Here is a 17,599-nt window from a genome sequence, read left to right on the forward strand (position 1 = left end):
ATGCACGGAATAAAACATTGTTTGAAAGGGAATACACAAAGTAAAACTTAGACTGGGTGTGGTGTATTGTAACAAAGCAAAGGACTCTGCGGAAGGAGGGGAGTGGGGTAATGGGGAAGTACGTTGGGGTTCTGGAGGCTGGTGGTAGAAAAGGACCTACCTGAGACTGTTTTGCAGACATCTATCATGGAGAGATCAAAAATTGTACCCATGTGTCTGTCAACATCTCTAATACAAGCCATTAATCCCCTCCCCAAATAAAATGACAAAAGGAAGGGGGGGAGATACAACAGGGAACAATACCATAAAAATGCCATCAGAAATTTACTTGGTAGTTTTTACTTAGTCTTCAGATAAACAGAGTTCCCAGGCATGCAACCTAGAATGAGAATGAGGTCAACACTGATCATTCTCCACGGTATTCAGTCTGACCCTGTGGCTGCTTCTCTGAGTTTCCAGTGAATCGATGGTCTGTACTGATCAACGGTCACCATGGAACAAACAAAACATTTAAGTGCATTGCTGAGGCTTAAGCCATTTACTAGTCTGGGGCTTCAGATACACCCTCGGAACCTCTATATCTTGGCGTAGCCCCTGGCACTGAGTGCTGTGTATCTGGGTGACTCATTTCTTTCACTCCTAACTCCATGCTGAGCTATAAGAAAAAAGAAAAAAATCTTTCCTGAAGTTCTGGCTCTGAAACATACCACCTTTTGCCATATACTCATGGAGATTAGCCTACCCATCAGAGTAATTATTAAGATGCAAGATGGTCAAATGATCAATTCCTTACTGGTTAATGTACCAATTTTACTAAATGGGGCATTAAATTACTCATTTATTTTATTATTATTTTATATTTATTATGTTTATTTTATTACAAATCCACTGCTTCTGGAGGCTTCCCCCCCTTTTCTTGTCCTTGTTGTTTATCATTGTTGTTGTTATTATTATTATTGTCAAGTAAAAAAATAAAATAAAATGGAAAGAACCAAAAGTGGGAAAAAACAATGGCCACCAGGAGCCATAGATTTGTAGTGGACTCACTGAGTACCAGCTGCAACCGTGGCGACAGAGAAAGGGGTGAGTTCCCACATTAGAGCTTTCTCCATTGTTATAGCACCTCCCTCATGATGCCAGGGTTGAACCTGGGGGTTGAGCACATGGTGGTGCGGGCATCCTACCTACCTAATGAACTGACTCTCCAACCTGATCCCTAATTAAAAAAGTGGCAGTAAAATAAAAAATAATCAATAAAAACATTTCACCATTAGTAGTCATCAGGATTTCACATGGGAAGTTTTTCAGTTTCTGCTAATATTCATGTGAAAATATTTCAGCTGAGGTCTAACTTGATTCTCTTTGTATGCCTTGGAGTGTATAACTTACTTTAATATAATTTAAAATCAATTCACTTTGTATGCTTTAAAATTTAATGGTAAACTTGATTTTCTTCATATCAAAATTTTGGTTTAGATTTAATTTAAAAGCCAGACATGCCTAGGGGAAGAAAACCTGCTTAGTTTTTATATGAAGCATACACTAAGGAAAACTTGACATCTACTAGTTTTATAGTTCTTGTCAGAAATCATCCCTTGTTTGTGATAAAATGGACACTGTCCCATTTGGGAGAAACCTTATAAGCATCTAGAAATCTTTCTAGAAACCTAGAAAACATCAGGTTTGCTTTTTTTTCCCCATCTTGTATTTTTTATATTTCCCAGATCATTCACTGGCCTGGGCCTATTATTTCTGAATAGCTACATTTTAAAATGTGAAATGATTGCTCTTTATGCCTTCTGTTGATTCTTCTTTGCCTATGTATCTGGTTTACTATTATTAATAATAAATTAAATTATTCCTTTGCCCTTGTTGTTTTATTTTTGTATTTATTATTGTTGTAGTTATTGATGTCGTCATTGTTGGATAGGACAAAGAGAAATGGAGAGAGGAGGGGAAGACAGAGAGGGGGAGAGAAAGTCGCCTGCAGACCTGCTTCACTGCCTGTGAAGCGACTCCCCTGCAGGTGGGGAGCTGGTAGCTTGCACTGGGGTCCTTAAGACATCTATTAACAAAACCTTAAAAGTACTTTTCTTTTTAAATTTTTTATTATTACCTTTATTTATAGGATAGAGACCATCAGAAATCGAGAGAGAAAGTGAAATAGAGAAGAGACAGAGAGAGAGAGAGATCTGCAGCCCAGCTTCACCACTTGTAAAGCTTTTCCCCTGCAGGTAGGGACCTGGGGCTTGAACCTGGGTCCTTCTGCATTGTAACATGTGCACTCAACCAGATGAGCCACCACCCGACCTCTTGTTTGGTTTTTATTGAAACCAAGGTTATTGTTGGGGTTTGGTGGCTGCATGGTGACCTTTTAACGCATGACTACTGTGGCAAGTTTTTTTCTGAGAATCTTCAGATTCCATTCACTTCTTTGGAGTACTTTTCCTTGAATCTTTCTGCATACTCTTGACAAGTCAATCTAAGAATTTAATTAACTTTAGACATTGCTTCTACTAAAGCAGAATTTAGATGTCTATAATTTAAAATAGAATTTAAAATTTATCTTCAGATTCAAGGCCATCCAAAGGAAACCAGAATGAACTAGAAGAAAATTTCCAGTCAAAATATGTTAGAGATTTTCAAAAATTTCAGTGAGTAAATATTTATGTTAAACCACATGATAAGTGAATTTGATAAATTTACTGAATTGGCAATTTGGGAAAAATGCTCTCTCTAAGAATGAACTTCTTAAGAAGTAGTGTTCAGAATTTTTTTTTCCAGAAAATTTGCCTTTCAGGGAATTCACTTTTACTAATGGAGCATTTGTTGAAATGATTTTTCCAGAATTGGTGTATTTCTGCCTTTTAATCTTTTCCTTTCAAGTTTTCTTGGGCCCCCATGCTCCTATATGTTTAGCTGAGTTTTTCAGATTTACAGATTCTTTTTTTTTTTTAATTTTTTATTTAAGAAAGGATCAATGAACAAAAACATAAGGTAGGAGGGGTACAACTCCACACAATTCCCACCACCCAATCTCCATAACCCACCCCCTCCCATGATAGCTTTCCCATTCTCTAGCCCTCTGGGAGCATGGACCCAGGGTCATTGAGGGTTGCAGAAGGTAGAAGGTCTGGCTTCTGTAATTGCTTCCCCGCTGAACATGGGCGTTGACTGGCCAGTCCATACTCCCAGTCTGCCTCTCTCTTTCCCTAGTAAGGTGTGTCTCTGGGGAAGCTGAGCTCCAGGACACATTGGTGGGGTCTTCAATCCAGGGAAGCCTGGCCAGCATCCTGGTGGCATCTGGAACCTGGTGATTGAAAAGAGAGTTAACATATGAAGCCAAACAATTTGTTGAGCAATCATGGATCCCAAGCTTGGAATAGTGGAGAGGAAGTGTTAGGGAGGTACTCACTGCAAACTCTAGTGTACTTCTGCTTTCAGGTATATATTTTGCAGTAGTTTATGGATACGTGTGCACATAAGCTCTCTCTCACGGAAACTGGTGTATATCTAGGTTATGGGACTTTGTTAGAAAGTGAACTACCTGAGATGAAATTAGAGTATACTATAAAAGGAAAGGTCTCACCCGAGTAATGAAGTTGAAGGGTTGTCATTCCACACGTGAAGTCTCTGGATACAGTCTGAGGTGAAGCATGTTGAGGTGGCAATTGTTGCGTTGGTTAGGTTGTGATCGGCGGATGCAATATTATTTGGTTTGGATTGGGAGATGCATACGGGAAAGTGGGCCCTATCCAAGGGTTCCAGGACTGGGGGAAGTAGGGGCTCTATAGTGGAGATTTAAGGTTCCTGCTGTCTTAGGGTTCAAAAAGACAATCGATAGTTAATATTATCATCACATTATTTGTTAATTGGGTTAACTTTGAAAAGTCCCTTTGTTATGGTCTGCTGTACAGTATCCAGTATCTTGTATATAGCTGTGCTATTGGATGCTTCTAATCTACTTGGTCTAGGCTTTTGAGAGAGTCCACATATCAAATACATAGCCTATATATTAAAAAGATTCAGTTTGTCTTTGGAGAAACTTTGAGACATACAATTGATTTTCCCCCTCTCATATTAATTAACTACTGATTTATATGTCTACATTTTGCTAGGAGTGTCATAAACACCATTGCCACCACCAAAGGACTGTGACCCATCCCTCCCGCCCACTCCCACCCCCCACTGGCCCAGGAAGCTGCATGTCTACCCCTCACCACTGGGTTTTTACTTTGGTGCCCTACTTACAATTTGATCAGGTCCTGCTTTTAGTTTCCCTTTCAGATCTTCTTACTCAACTTCTGTTGATGAGTGGGATCATCCCATACTCATCTTTATCTTTCTGACTTAGTTCACTTAACATAATTCCTTCTAGCTCTGTCCAAGATGGGTCAGAGAAGGTGGGTTCATTGTTTTTGATAGCTGCATAGTATTCCATTGTGTATATATACCACAGCTTTCTCAGCCACTCATCTGGTGTTGGGCACCTGGGTTGCTTCCAGGTTTTAGCTATTATGAATTGTGCTGCTATGAACATAGGAGTACACACCTCTTTTTGGTTGGGTGTTATGGAGTCCTTGGGGTATAACCCCAGGAGAGGAATTACTGGATCACATGTAAGGTCCATGTCTAGCCTTCTGAGAGTTTTCCAGACTGCTCTCCACAGAGGCTGTACCAATTTACATTCCCACCAGCAATGTAAAAGGGTTCCTCTGTCCCCACATCCTCTCCAGCATTTGTTGCTGCTGTCCTTTTTGATGTATGCCATTCTTATAGGAGTGAGGTGGTATCTCAATGTTGTCTTAATTTGCATTTCTCTGACAATCAGTGACCTAGAGCAGTTTTTCATATGTTTGTTAGCCTTTTGGATCTCCTCTGAGGTGAATGTTTTGTTCATTTCCTCTGCCCTTTTTTGGATGGGGTCATTTGCTTTTTTGGTGCTAAGTTTGCTGAGCTCTTTATATATTTTGGTGATTAGTTTCTTGTCTGATGTCTGGCATGTGAAGATCTTCTCCCATTCTGTGAGGGGTCTCTCTGTTTGTTTAATAGTTTCTTTGGATGTGCAGAAGCTTTTCAATTTGATGTAGTCCCATTGGTTTTCTTCTGCTTTAGTCTTCCTTGCAATTGGGTTTGATTCATCAAAGATGTTCTTGAGGTGTATGTGGGAAAGTGTTTTACCAATGTTTTCCTCTAAGTATTTGATTGTTTCTGGTCTGTCATCTAGGTCTTTGATCCATTTGGAGTTGATTTTTGTTTCTGGTGAGATAAAGTGGTTCAATTTCATTCTTCTGCATGTTGCAACCCAGTTTTCCCAGCACCATTTATTGAAGAGAGCCTCCTTTTTCCATTTAATTCTTTGGGCCCCCTTATCAAAGATTAGATGCCCATAGGTGTTGGGATTTACTTCTGGGCTTTCAATTCTGTTCCACTGGTCTGTGTGCCTATTTTTGTTCCAGTACCATGCTGTTTTGATGATGATGGCCTGTGTGAAATAAATTCCTGTTGTTTTTAAGTCAATCTGTGGTGCTTATAAAAGATGATGAGTTAAAACCATGATCTTGCTCCCACAACCCAGTGCCATGACTCATCTTACCTGATCTTTGGGCCTTGTGATGGCTCTTAACTCCACATTAGAGGCTTCCACCCCATCCTGATTTCTTGTCAGCAGATGAAACTCCATAAAGCAAGGTTCCGTCTCAGTCACTTTAGAGAAAGCCACACATTTCATTAAGTCACTTTCCATGCAGACAGAAAGGAGACTTGGGATTGGTGCTGAAATGAGGAATGGGCCTCTTGAAAGGTCTTACTTCTCCAGAAGTTCCAGTAGTCTCTCCAAAGGCCAAAACCATGAGTGTGCATTTCTCCAATAACACCCGAGTTTTAGGTAACCCACTAGGACCCACATGAGGAGCCGAGGGTCACACTGCCCTTAGCATCTCTGCTTATTCACCAGCTGCCCATTTGGAAATATCTCTTGACTTTCCAAGAAGTACAGATGAGATGTAAGTCCTAGAACCCAGATATCTGAGAAGTCGCATGACTCTTTGGTACAGCTGGCATTTGCTGAGCAGTTTTAAAGAGTGTTGGTGTTAGAGAGTGAGCAGATAGCCCTCTTAGGAGAGGTTCTAAACTCACCTCATATGCCTTTCATATTATGGACTTCATGTGATTCAATTACTCTATACATTTAAAAATATTTATTTATATGCTAGCACTGAGGGAAATTGAAAGGGTAGGAAGAGATAGATAGGGAGAGAGAGAGAGAGAGAGAGAGAGAGAGAGAGAGAGAGAGAGAGAGAGACCGAGACCTGCAGCACTGTTTCATAATTCACAAAGCTTCCCTCCCTTAGGGACGGGGGCTTGAACCTGGGTCCTTGCACATTGTAACATGTACTCAACCAGGTGTGCTACCACCAACCCCCCTTCTATCAGTGTTGTTCTTGGATGCTCTAGGTTCCAGGACAACTGCCGGGTGGCAGGGTGCAGTGTGAGGAGTTATGGGTCAAGGGCTGGGGATTCTCTTAGCTGGTTCCAGAAAGATTCTCCAGTCAGGGATTGTCAGGTCTGGGGTGGGGGGCAGGAGACTTTTGGGGTTTTCTTTACTTGATTTTGATATATTCAGGAATATCTTTTTAAATGCCAGTGCTAATTTTGTTTCTTTGATGGTGAAGGGCTCTGGCTTGGGAGGGTGGTCTTCCAACGTTCCATCAGAAACAGCTCAAAATCACGGACGATGTTGGGACTTGCACAAGAGGCAGGCCTGCCTGCATTCCCTGGAGCTGAAGACTGTTAGCCAAGGGGATTAGACTGGATTGTTTGAACAAGGGGCTGCTGCGTCTAGCCTAAGGCTCTGTGCTCTTTATGCCTAGACAATCTCTCGATTTATGAGTTGAAACCACATTGAGCACTATTGTGAATCACTAATGCTCACCTCTTTGCTAGGTTTTGAAGGTAAAAGCTCCAAAGGGGAGGCTTATGGACCCAGGGGCGTGTTTTCTAAGTTTCTGAGAAAAAAAAAAAGAGAAGAGAAACATTAAAGTATGTCTGGGAACCTCTGACAGGCTTTGGTAATGCAACAAGAAAACTGGAGAACATCTCTAATATCTTCTCTTCTCTGTGCTCACACTGGGGATGAATAGAAGGAAGGTTTCTGTTTGCTACACTGGGCACCTTCGAAACAAATGTGATTTGACCTCAGTCCTTCTAAAAGACTCAAGTCTTTGGCAGGACAGACTTGACCTGGGTTCTGTAGATCAGCCTCCTGTCTTAGCTGGGGGATGTTAAACCAACTTTTCCTTCTAAAGGGGTTTTAGACATTTTGGGTTTACAGCTCATAACCTCAGAGAACATCATAGAACAAGAGAAACTGGGGGCTTGGTCAGTTAGTTCAGTGTACAGTTCTGGACTAAAAAATCATGAGACTGGAGAAATGGTACTTTGCCTAAAACTGTATGTTAGTTAATGTCATAATTTGGGTCATGGCTCAAGACTTTTCCTAGACCTGAGCTACTTGAATAGATTTTCACCATCCTCTCAGTTCCACCAAATCTGTATTTGCTGAGAGACACATCACTTTTATAGGTGTTTTTTTTTAACCTTGTTTTCCTCTTTAAACAGATATCCTAACCTCTCATGGAGATAATGAGTCATATATAGTATTATAATACAAGTTATTTTTTTTTCTTTATTTCATTTTGGTGGTATATTCATTACTTCTTTTATGTATTTATATAGTATTTATATATAGTGATTTAATAATGATTGATAAGATTGTCGGATTAAGAGGGGTACAATTCTTTTTTTTCTGTTATATTTACTTACTTATTGGATAGAGACAGCCAGAAATCAATAGGGAAGGGGATGATATAGAGGGATAGAGACAGAGACACATGCAACACTGCTTCACCACTTGCAAAGTTTTTCCCCTGCAGGTAGGGACTGAGGGCTTGAAGCTGGGTCCTTGCACATTTTATTTTATTGCTTTAATAATGATTGACAGGATTGTAGGATGAGAGGGATACACTTCTATACAATTCCCACCATCAGTGAGTGTTCCATATCCTATCCTCTCTATTGGAAGATTCCCTGTTCTTTATCCCTCTGGGAGTATGAACCCAGGACCATTATGGGGTATAGAAGGTGGAAGGTCTGGCTTCTGTAATTCCTTCTTCACTGGATATGGGCATTGGTGGGTTGATCCATACTCCTGGCCTGTTTCTGTCTTTCCCTAGTGGGTTAGGGCTCTGGAGAAGTGGGGTTCTAGGACACATTGATGAAATTGTCTGCCCAGTGATTTCAAGTTGGTGTCATGGTAGCAACTGCAACTTGGTGGCTGTAAACCATTAGTATATAGAGCAGAACAAATTAAATAGTAAGCAGTAAACTAAAGGTAGGAATATAGCAGATGAGATTTGGAGTCTCCATTTTGGAAAATCTAGTAAGTCTATTTTAGGTATATTCCAAGAGGCCTATGATTTACTAATTTTTGCCTGAGCCCAACAGGTAACATGTAGGTGGGCTAAAGGTGTTGTCTGGGGAGATGATGTCTGAGTTGGAACTAGAACTAGAAAGCTGGATCAGGGTAGAGAGAATTCCCATCACCAGAGTTCCATATTCCATCCCCCCTCCATTGAACGCTTCCCTATTCTTTCTCCCTTTGGGAGTATGGGGTGCAGAAAGTGGGAGGTCTGGCTTCTGTAATTTCGTATCTGCTGGACATGGGTGTTGACAGGTTGATCCATACTCCCACCCTGTTTCTCTCTTTCCCCCTAGTGGGGAACTGAAACCAAAAAAGGGAGTCACAAGAATTTTGACATTTCAGGTGCTTTGTTGTGACCCTATCTCACTTTTCTGATGACAGATATCTTCTAATTTTTCTAATTTTCTCTCTTTCTTTCTTTTTTTTCTCTCTTTTGCCTCCAGGGTTATTGTTGGGGCTCAGTGCCTGCACTATGAATCCTGTAGGCCATTTTGTTGCCCTTGTTGTTGTCTTTATTGTTATTGTTGCCATTTATGTTGTTGGATAGGACAGAGAGAAGTTTAGAGAGGAGGGGAGACAGAGGGGGAGAGAAAGACAGACACTTGCAGACCTGTTTCACCCTGCAGCTGGGGAGCCAGGGGCTCGAACCAGGGTCCTTATGCCAGTCCTTGCGCTTCACATCATGTGCACTTAACCCACTGTGCTACCACCAGACCCCCCTAATTTTCTTATATAAACACTTTCTTATACTTCTACTTAATCATTAGTAGAATCAATTTTTGTTTTTTCAATATATTCCATATAATATTGCTCCTAAAATGTGATTGCATGTCTATATCTCCTTTGAAGCTTGGTAAAATTTCTCTGTGATTATTCTCTAGACACCTAGCTGAAAGGAATGTCCTCTTTCACTGCTTTTTTCCCTGAACATTCTTATCACACTTGATATATTTTCACTTCATAAAGTAGCTATTGCTTGACACCGTCTTCATTTAGTTAAGCTTAGAAACAGGAAGCTAATGAGGGGTTGCATGAAAGGGAATAAACTCAGACTCGTGTTTGAATGTCATTCTGTTTCCTTATGCACAGAGGTTGACCATAGAGAATTAGGATCCCATCAGAAAGACCATTCTTGGCTTCCAGGATGAAGCTGTTGGTGGAGATGATGAAGGCAGTTGAGGAGGCTCTGTGGTACCTGTGGATGTTTAGGAAATTATTGAATTTGTCCTTTCTTACATGGTTTCTCTACCTTTTCTCAACGGACATATTTCAGTTCAATACATCTTCCTCTTTTCTCTGACTTTCATTCTATCCATGTGCATACATGTGTATGCATTTTTTAATGTATATGTGTACATTTATATGTGTAAACATGTGTAGTTGTGTGTGCATATGCATTTTTGCTGACCTGTATTGCTACCAACATGGCAGCCAGTGTTCTGGATCTAGACGCAAAGAGATGTTAAGTCTGTGAAGCCCAGCTACATATGGTCATGGATGGTGATGCACGCAATTTATATCTGGCTTCCTGAATGTCAAGAGTGATAGGAATCCATAAGCAGATGACGAAGAAAGTAGATTGACTAAAACTAAGGAAGTCTTCTGATCTTGACCAATTTATGAACAGGAGCATCTCTCAACCCTCTCCATACTCGCATCTGTTTATAATGAATGGGGGAGGGGGGCAAGTAAGTACTAGGCTAGGGTATCGCCAAGATGACCTCTGGAGGGCCCTTCTGAATGAGTCATCTGTGATACTGTCCCTTCAGCCACTATGGGTGGGGAGCATGTATCATTATTTTAGCCACACGAAAACTGAGAACACAATAAACATTCATATTATTGAGCAAGAGTGGTTATGGTGACCTTAAATACTTTCACATTTACCCTGATGTTTTCTGTTTTCTCCTATTTTTGGCTTATTTAAAATTATTGTTTCCTCTAGAAGTGGAGATATTTTATAGGGCGGGACTTGGGCTACAATACAGCAGGACCCTTGAACCCAAATGAATGGAAAAGAGAGGAGGTCATGACCGTAGGTTCTCCTTGGATTTGGTTGAGAACTGTGTGTGTTTGAGAGGGAACATCCTGACCTTATAAAAGAAACCCAACACAGACACATGGCAGCTCCCAGCTGAGTCCTCATCCCTGACAGGGCTGCAAAGCAAATTAACATAGACTTCAATTATCTCTAAACTAGTTGGGGAAGCAAATTTATCTTCACAGTTTTCCAAGATTCAGTTCACTAACAGGATTTGTTTCTTGGTGATGCCAAGACCTGGACTGTGATACAAGTTAATTCCACTCATGTGCAAAATACAGTGAGAGCAGTGGAGGAATTTGAAGACTATCATTAATGGAAATACAGAGATATTCTTCCCGAGGGAGAAATGTCATCCAGAAAGATTAAATCACTTCTTCAAGATCAGTTGGTGGATTGGTAGCAAAACTGACCTGAAAATCAGCAATTGTGTCTGATAATACTTTAACACTTATTTTTCTGAGTATATGTTCTTTTATTCCATTGACCAAAGAACAGTTGTCTGTATCTGCACAGATTTATTTGTGAGCTCTGTTCTGCTTCATTTATCTGTGTGTCTGTGTCTATTCATTTGATGGTGTTCTCTTGATGATCACAGTTTTGTAAAGATGTGGAAAGTGGGCAGTGCAAAAATCTGCTTTCTTGTAGTCAAAATAGTTTTAAAATTCCATGAGTTAATAAAAATTTCAGGTCTTCTCTTTTGTCCAAATGCCTCTCTTAAATACATACACCCCATCAAGTGATAGAGAGTTTTAAATTACACTGCAGCGAAAGGGTATGAACTTTTAGGTCCAGCAGAGTCTACTTCATTCCACATCATTCTGAAACAGAGAATCATATAGGGTGCTGAGTGTGGGCATAGTGTGTAGAATGCATATGGGTTCAAACCCCAGTCCCTATCTTCAGTGGTGGTGGGGGTTTCATGAGGGGTGGAGCAGTGCTACAGGTATATCTCTTTCTACCACTCTCCCCCCTTCATATTTCTCTCTGTCTCTATCATAAAAAGACAGAAAATATGTCTGTTGTGAATGATGGAGGCAGTGAACCCCAGTAATAACTCTAATGGGAAAAAAATCAAGTAGGAGACCCATGGAAATGAGGAGAGGTGTCAGAGATACATGGTGCAACAGAATCACAGACAAGACCCATCCCAGAAAGAAAGGTTTGCACTTGAATGGAAAATAGGGACAATCTCTGAAACCAGGTATCTGAGAGCACAGGTTTCTGGGGGAACTCAATAGAAGAGTTTGGCTCTACCTAGGTGAGTGGAGGGGCCGGATGCAACACTGTGGCGGATGGCAGGCTTCTGAGAGTGAAGGGACCATTAGGCTGAGGTGCTTTAGAGGCTTGTTAGTGAAGAGGTATAAGAAAATAGGAGTGTTTCACTAAACTAAAGTGAATCTCAGGAATCGAAAGATATAGATAGGAACCCCTTCCCTTCGAAAGAGACCATCAGAGAAATTACACTTTTTAATATCAACAGGAGAGGGTGCTCTTGAGCTAAGAAACATTGCCAGTCACCCAAACGCCATTGTTGTGCTTTGATGCCACTGTATATATACTTGAAAAGGAAGAGAAAATGGCAGACAATATCCATAAAAGACACCACAGAAACAAATAGAACCCTAACATGTTAGCAGATGAAAATTTCTTTTATAAAATCAAGAAGATGAAGACTTCAACGTAGCACCCAAACTGTGTTAAATGTCTCAACAAACAGTTGCAAAGGTGAAAATGAAAATGTAAAGTCAAGGCCGTGTATCTTTAGAACAGAAATAGACTAAAAACACAGGAAAAATGTGGAACAAGATTTGGATGAACTCAGGAGATAAATGGAGGGAAAAGACAAAAGTGTCTTAAAATAATGGTTAAATTATAAGGTATTCATGAGGCAGTAGATTTGATGTAAAATATGAGACATTGTGGAAAGTCATGAAAGGAACCAAAAGAATGAAATTAAATAAGGAACAAAGCAAAAAAAAAATCAGAGGAAATAATACTTTATAGAAGACAGACTCAGAAGAGCCCGAACAAATGTTACAATGGAAAATAACCAGTATTGAAACCATAAACTACTCTGCACTCTATTTGGAATGCCATTCTCATTAATTTATATGAAAAAATTTGAGCATTCCCAGACCTCCAAAATAGCCTACCAAACCATACCTTGTAGGAACATTTTATTTTCAAGCAGTGGAAGGAAACCAGTAAAGAAAAAAAAAAAAAGATTCTCAGGAAAAAAGACCAAATTGTTTGCAAAGATAAGAAAATGAAAATGTTGGGCAGAAGGTAGATAGCATAATTTATGCAAAGAGACTCATGCCTGAGGCTCCAAAGTCCCCAGGTTCAATCCCTCCATCCCTCCTTACCACCATAAGCTAGAGCTTAGCAGTGTTCTGGTAAAAAAAAAAAAAAAAAAAAAAAAAAGAAAAGAAAGGAAGGAAGGAAGGAAGGAAAGAAAAGAAAGGAAGGAAGGAAAGAAAGAAATAAAGATAAAATGAAAATGTTAAGTGCACGTGGTGCGAAGCGCAAGAACTGGCGTAAGGATCCTGGTTTGAGCCCCCGGCTCCCCACCTGCAGGGGAGTCACTTCACAGGCGGTGAAGCAGGTCTGCAGGTGTCTATCTTTCTCTCCCCCTCTCTGTCTTCCCCTTCTCTCTCCATTTCTCTCTGTCCTATCCAACAACTACAACAACAATAATAACAAAAACAACAAGGGCAACAAAAGGGGAAATAAATAAATATGTATATAAAATTCAAATGAAGTAAGCAACAGATCTCATTTAAGATACCATAGAACTGCATTTCCAAAAGAGTAAAACAAGTGTGCTGTGGATATTTGGTTATCTAAATGAGATTCTCTCCAGGGGTTAAGGCTTGAAAAACAGTGTCCTATGTGTAGAAGGGCAGAAATACTCATTCTGCTTCTTCAAGGGACTTCCTAGCAGATGAAAATCGTTCCACCAAAACCACTAGGAAAGTGAACTGGGGGTGAGCATTGACTATATTTCAATGTAAATCTGGTCTTCAAACAAAGATGAGGATGAGAGGTAGACAGTACAACTAGTAAATGTTCTGATGAAATGAAGATAATGAATTTTTGCATAAATATTCTGAAACAGAATGATATCACTTAAGGTATACAAATCAATATATAGAAAGGTAACTAAAAGAAAATAGGGAATTACAGTATGTATTAGGAAAATCATAATAACCACTGAAAAGAAAATATTAGGGGCCAGGTAGTGGTGCACCTGGTTGAGCACACAGTGTATAAGGACCTGGGTTCAAGCCCCTAGTCTCCACCTGCAAGGGGAAGCTTTACAAGCAGTGAAACAGTGCTGTAGGTTTCTCTCATCTTTCTCCCTCTCTGTCTTTACCTTCCCTGTCAATTTCTGTCTCTGCTCAAAGTAAAATAAAATTCATAAAGATTTTTAAAAAAGTAAGTGTTAATTCTTCTGAGTATCAAAAGAAATACAAATAAATACAAAAGCAGATTAGGTTATTAATAAATTTAATACCTCATTTATTAAAGTGTGTCTAAGTTGACTTAAAGAAAATCTTATTCCTATGACATAGTTAAGTTATAGCAAAGTGACTCAGAAAGACTAAGAATAGAGGGTTTTATATAGCACTGCTTCACCACTAATGAAGTTTCACCTTCTTCTGCAGGTGAAGATTGAAGGCTTGAACCAGAGTTCTTGTGCTTGGTAACTTTTGTGTTCAACCAGGGTCACCAGGGCCTGTCTCCCAAAAGTGGAACTTTAAATAAATTGTGTTTGGGTAAGTGGAGAACCACTTAGAAAAGATAAAACTGGATACAGAGCTTTTTACCATGTATTATGAACTCTATAAGAATGAGATTAAAATATAAAAAGCTAAGACACATACAAGTTCTAGATGAAAAACATGGATGCATATTTTTGTGATTCAAGAAAAAGCTTTTTAAATGTAATTTGAAGTCTACATACAAAAACGGGTTTTTGTTTGTTTTGTTTTTATTGCCACTAGTATTATCACTGGGGCTTGGTGCAAGCACTATGAATCCCTGGCTCCTGGCAGCCATTTCTCTCTCTCTCTCTCTTCCCTCCTCCCTCTCTCCCTCCCTCACTCCCTCCCTCCCTTCCTTCCCTCCTTCCATTCCTTCCTTCCTTCCTCCCTTTCTTTCCACTTTATTTGACAGACCAGAGAGAAATTGAGAGGGAAGGAGAGTGAAAGATGGGCACCTGCAGAGCTGCTTCACTCCTCATGAACTGTTCTTCCTGCAGGTGGGGAGGAGGCTCAAAGCTGGATCCTTGCACATGGTCATATGTGCACTTAACCAAGTGCACCACCACCCAGCCCCACATACAAAACAGGTTGATAAATTCTGTTTAAAAATATGTATTTAGTTATTTAATCTGAGAGGGGATGAAACACACACACAGAGAAACAGAGGGGGGGGGCAGAGAACTGGTCAACTCTGGCATATATTGGTGGTGGGGATCAGACCTATGGTTTCTGGGGCCTCAGTCATGCAAGTTGATATCCTAACAGGATGACCTAGCTCCCTAGCTCAAGACTGATAAATTCTATATCAAATTAAAGAATTTCATGGCAAAATGCATTAACTCAAAGAATACTGGGCAACTGGAAAGAATACTTGCAGCATGGTATATAAGAGTTAAAGATGGTTTTCTCATAGAATTTTCAAAGTGGGGAAAGATAAAAAATTAATGATTTTCTTGAAAATTTTAGGATAACATCAAAGGAGCCAGTAACTCAGTGGATATAGTGAAGAGATTGCATTGCCAATATTCTCAGATTTTCAGCACTTCATATAATAAAATTGTGCTATGGTCTCTGTGTGTGTGTATGTGTGTGTGTTTCTCTTTCTCTCTTTCATAAAATATATAAACATTACTCACCTTCAATCAATAAAAATAACCACAATTAAAGCAAGACTTTTCTCACAGATCAGAGTGGCAGAAATTTCCAAGTTTAACAAATCATTGTTAATTTGCTAGGACAGTCATTGCAGAACACCACAGAATCAAATGGCATAAACAAAGATTTTTCTTCTCACAGTCTAGAGGCTGAAAGCTCAGTCTCAGGATGTTGACAGCTTTGATTTATCTGGGGCCTCTCTCTTGGGCTCCTGTCTTCTCGCCGCATCCTCACATGAATTGTCTCTGCACACACACTCCTTGCATGTCTCAGTTCCCAGGTTTTCTCTTCTTAGAAGGAAACCAGTCATATTGGGCTGGGGCTTTTTACTTAGCCAGCTTTTTAAAGGTCTTATCTCCGAGTGTAGTCATAACCAGAGGTATCAGAGGACACAATTCAGCCCATATATTTGGTTGGTGGAGGTTTTTGAGTTCGATTGATTGACTGATTTGGGGTCTACAGTTTTATAAAATTTTAGGAGGTATAGCTTCACACCAGTGTGTGTATGTAAAAGCTTCATTATCATTGCCCCAAAGAAACCCTTAAACCAGTTCCTCTTCAGCTTCCCATTCCCTCCAACATCACTGTAGTTTTCAGAGTCTGAGTAACATTATTAGTTTTTCAAATTTGTTTTAGTTATTCATAGTTTACATTTGAGGAAAATACTCCAGTACTTGTCTTTCATACTACCTTATCTCACATAATCTCCTCAGATCCATCCATCCATTTCGCCCCCAAAGGAGTGATGTCATCTTTTTAAAAGACTTGAGTAGTTATTCTATTTACTATATAGTTCATAACTTCTTTATCCAGTTGTCTACTGATGAACATATAGGTTGATTCCATATTTTGGCTGTTGTGAATAATACTATGAATGATGGGGTACATATCTCCTATCAAATTAGTGTTTTTGTATCCTTTGGCTATTACCAGCAATGAATGGAGTTAATTTTGGCATTGTATGGCATTTCTTTTTTCATTTGTTAAGGGAATATTCATATAGTTTTCCATAGGGACTGCACTAATTTACATTTCATTGGCGGATGTTTAAATAGTATAGTTTATTTTGAGGGAAATGAGGTAATATTAAAAAAAAGTGTATATGTGCAGTGTTTGATCTTTGTTCCTGCAGTGTGGTTTGTGGAATTTTGCCCTAGAGCTAATTCTCAAAAGCAAACAGGTGTGCAATGTTATGCACCAAACAATGGCATATAGGAGTAAAATAATGGATAATTATTAAATAAAGTTGTTATTAATAAAATAATAACAACTTGAACACCTAATTTGTAAAATATTAGCTGAATCAGTTATGACACACATTGACATATTTATGAAGGAAAAATAATAAGTAAGAGCTTTATTAATTATTCATTTATTTAAGGAATATGTTTCCAACATCTACAAAGTAGGGCCAGTAAGCTATTTCAGCTGATAAGCACAGGGCATGCATGCCTGATACTCAAAGGCTCCAAGTTCAGTCCCAGAGCCACCACATGCCAGAGCTGAGGAGTGCTCTAGTACATATTTTTTGCTTCTAAATATACATAAATAAGATATTTTTACAAAGAAAATGGAACCACAGTGTTTATTAAGAGTATGTACAGTTTGCACACCTGCTTCCCAGCTGCCGGGGAGGAGCTTCAGGAGTGGTGAAGCAGGTCTACAGGTGTCACTCTCTCTCTTTCTCTTTCTCCCCCTCTGTCTTACCCTCCCCTCAATTATTCTCCGTTATGCTTAATAAAAAAGGAAGAAAGAATAAAGGAAAAATGGCTGCTGGAAACAGTGGATTCCTACTGTAGTCATGAGCTCCATGACTAAAAGAAAGGAACAGAGAAAGTAAGAAAAGAAGAAAGAAAAGAAAAAAAAGTTCATAGGATAAAATATTTTATGTTTAAGAATGGAAGAGTGAGAAAATAAGAATATATGCACATCTGTTTTGTAAAAAGAGAAACACGACAACAATAAACCAAAAACGTATGAAGTGGTTGAATGTGTAATGGGTATAGAGTAAGAGTGAGAAAATTGTAGAGGGAGCAAAGAAGGGGCAACATGTTTCTGAGTGCTCCCTTTTTAAATGTAGTCTGACTTTCAAGGCATTGTAAACTTATTCATATTCAAAAATAAACAACGGGAGTACACACATTGCCATGC

At 39.4% G+C, this 17,599-nt stretch overlaps 1 long non-coding RNA gene across 3 annotated transcripts in view; it reads left to right on the top strand.

The window, feature by feature from the left end:
• The window catches only part of LOC132539390 (uncharacterized), a 363,563-nt gene that overhangs the window by 174,822 nt on the left and 171,142 nt on the right, over positions 1–17,599 (top strand). The window contains exons 4-5 of one of the 3 annotated variants that reach the window (XR_009550644.1): positions 14,791–14,880; positions 15,260–15,365. This is a non-coding gene — a long non-coding RNA (uncharacterized LOC132539390). Of the gene's footprint in view, positions 1–14,790; positions 14,881–15,058; positions 15,209–15,259; positions 15,366–17,599 lie in introns of those variants that run through there. The other 2 variants (XR_009550645.1, XR_009550643.1) reach the window with 2 other exon arrangements.

This window comes from Erinaceus europaeus, chromosome 7, assembly GCF_950295315.1.
Source record: "Erinaceus europaeus chromosome 7, mEriEur2.1, whole genome shotgun sequence".
Classification (NCBI taxonomy): domain Eukaryota; kingdom Metazoa; phylum Chordata; class Mammalia; order Eulipotyphla; family Erinaceidae; genus Erinaceus; species Erinaceus europaeus.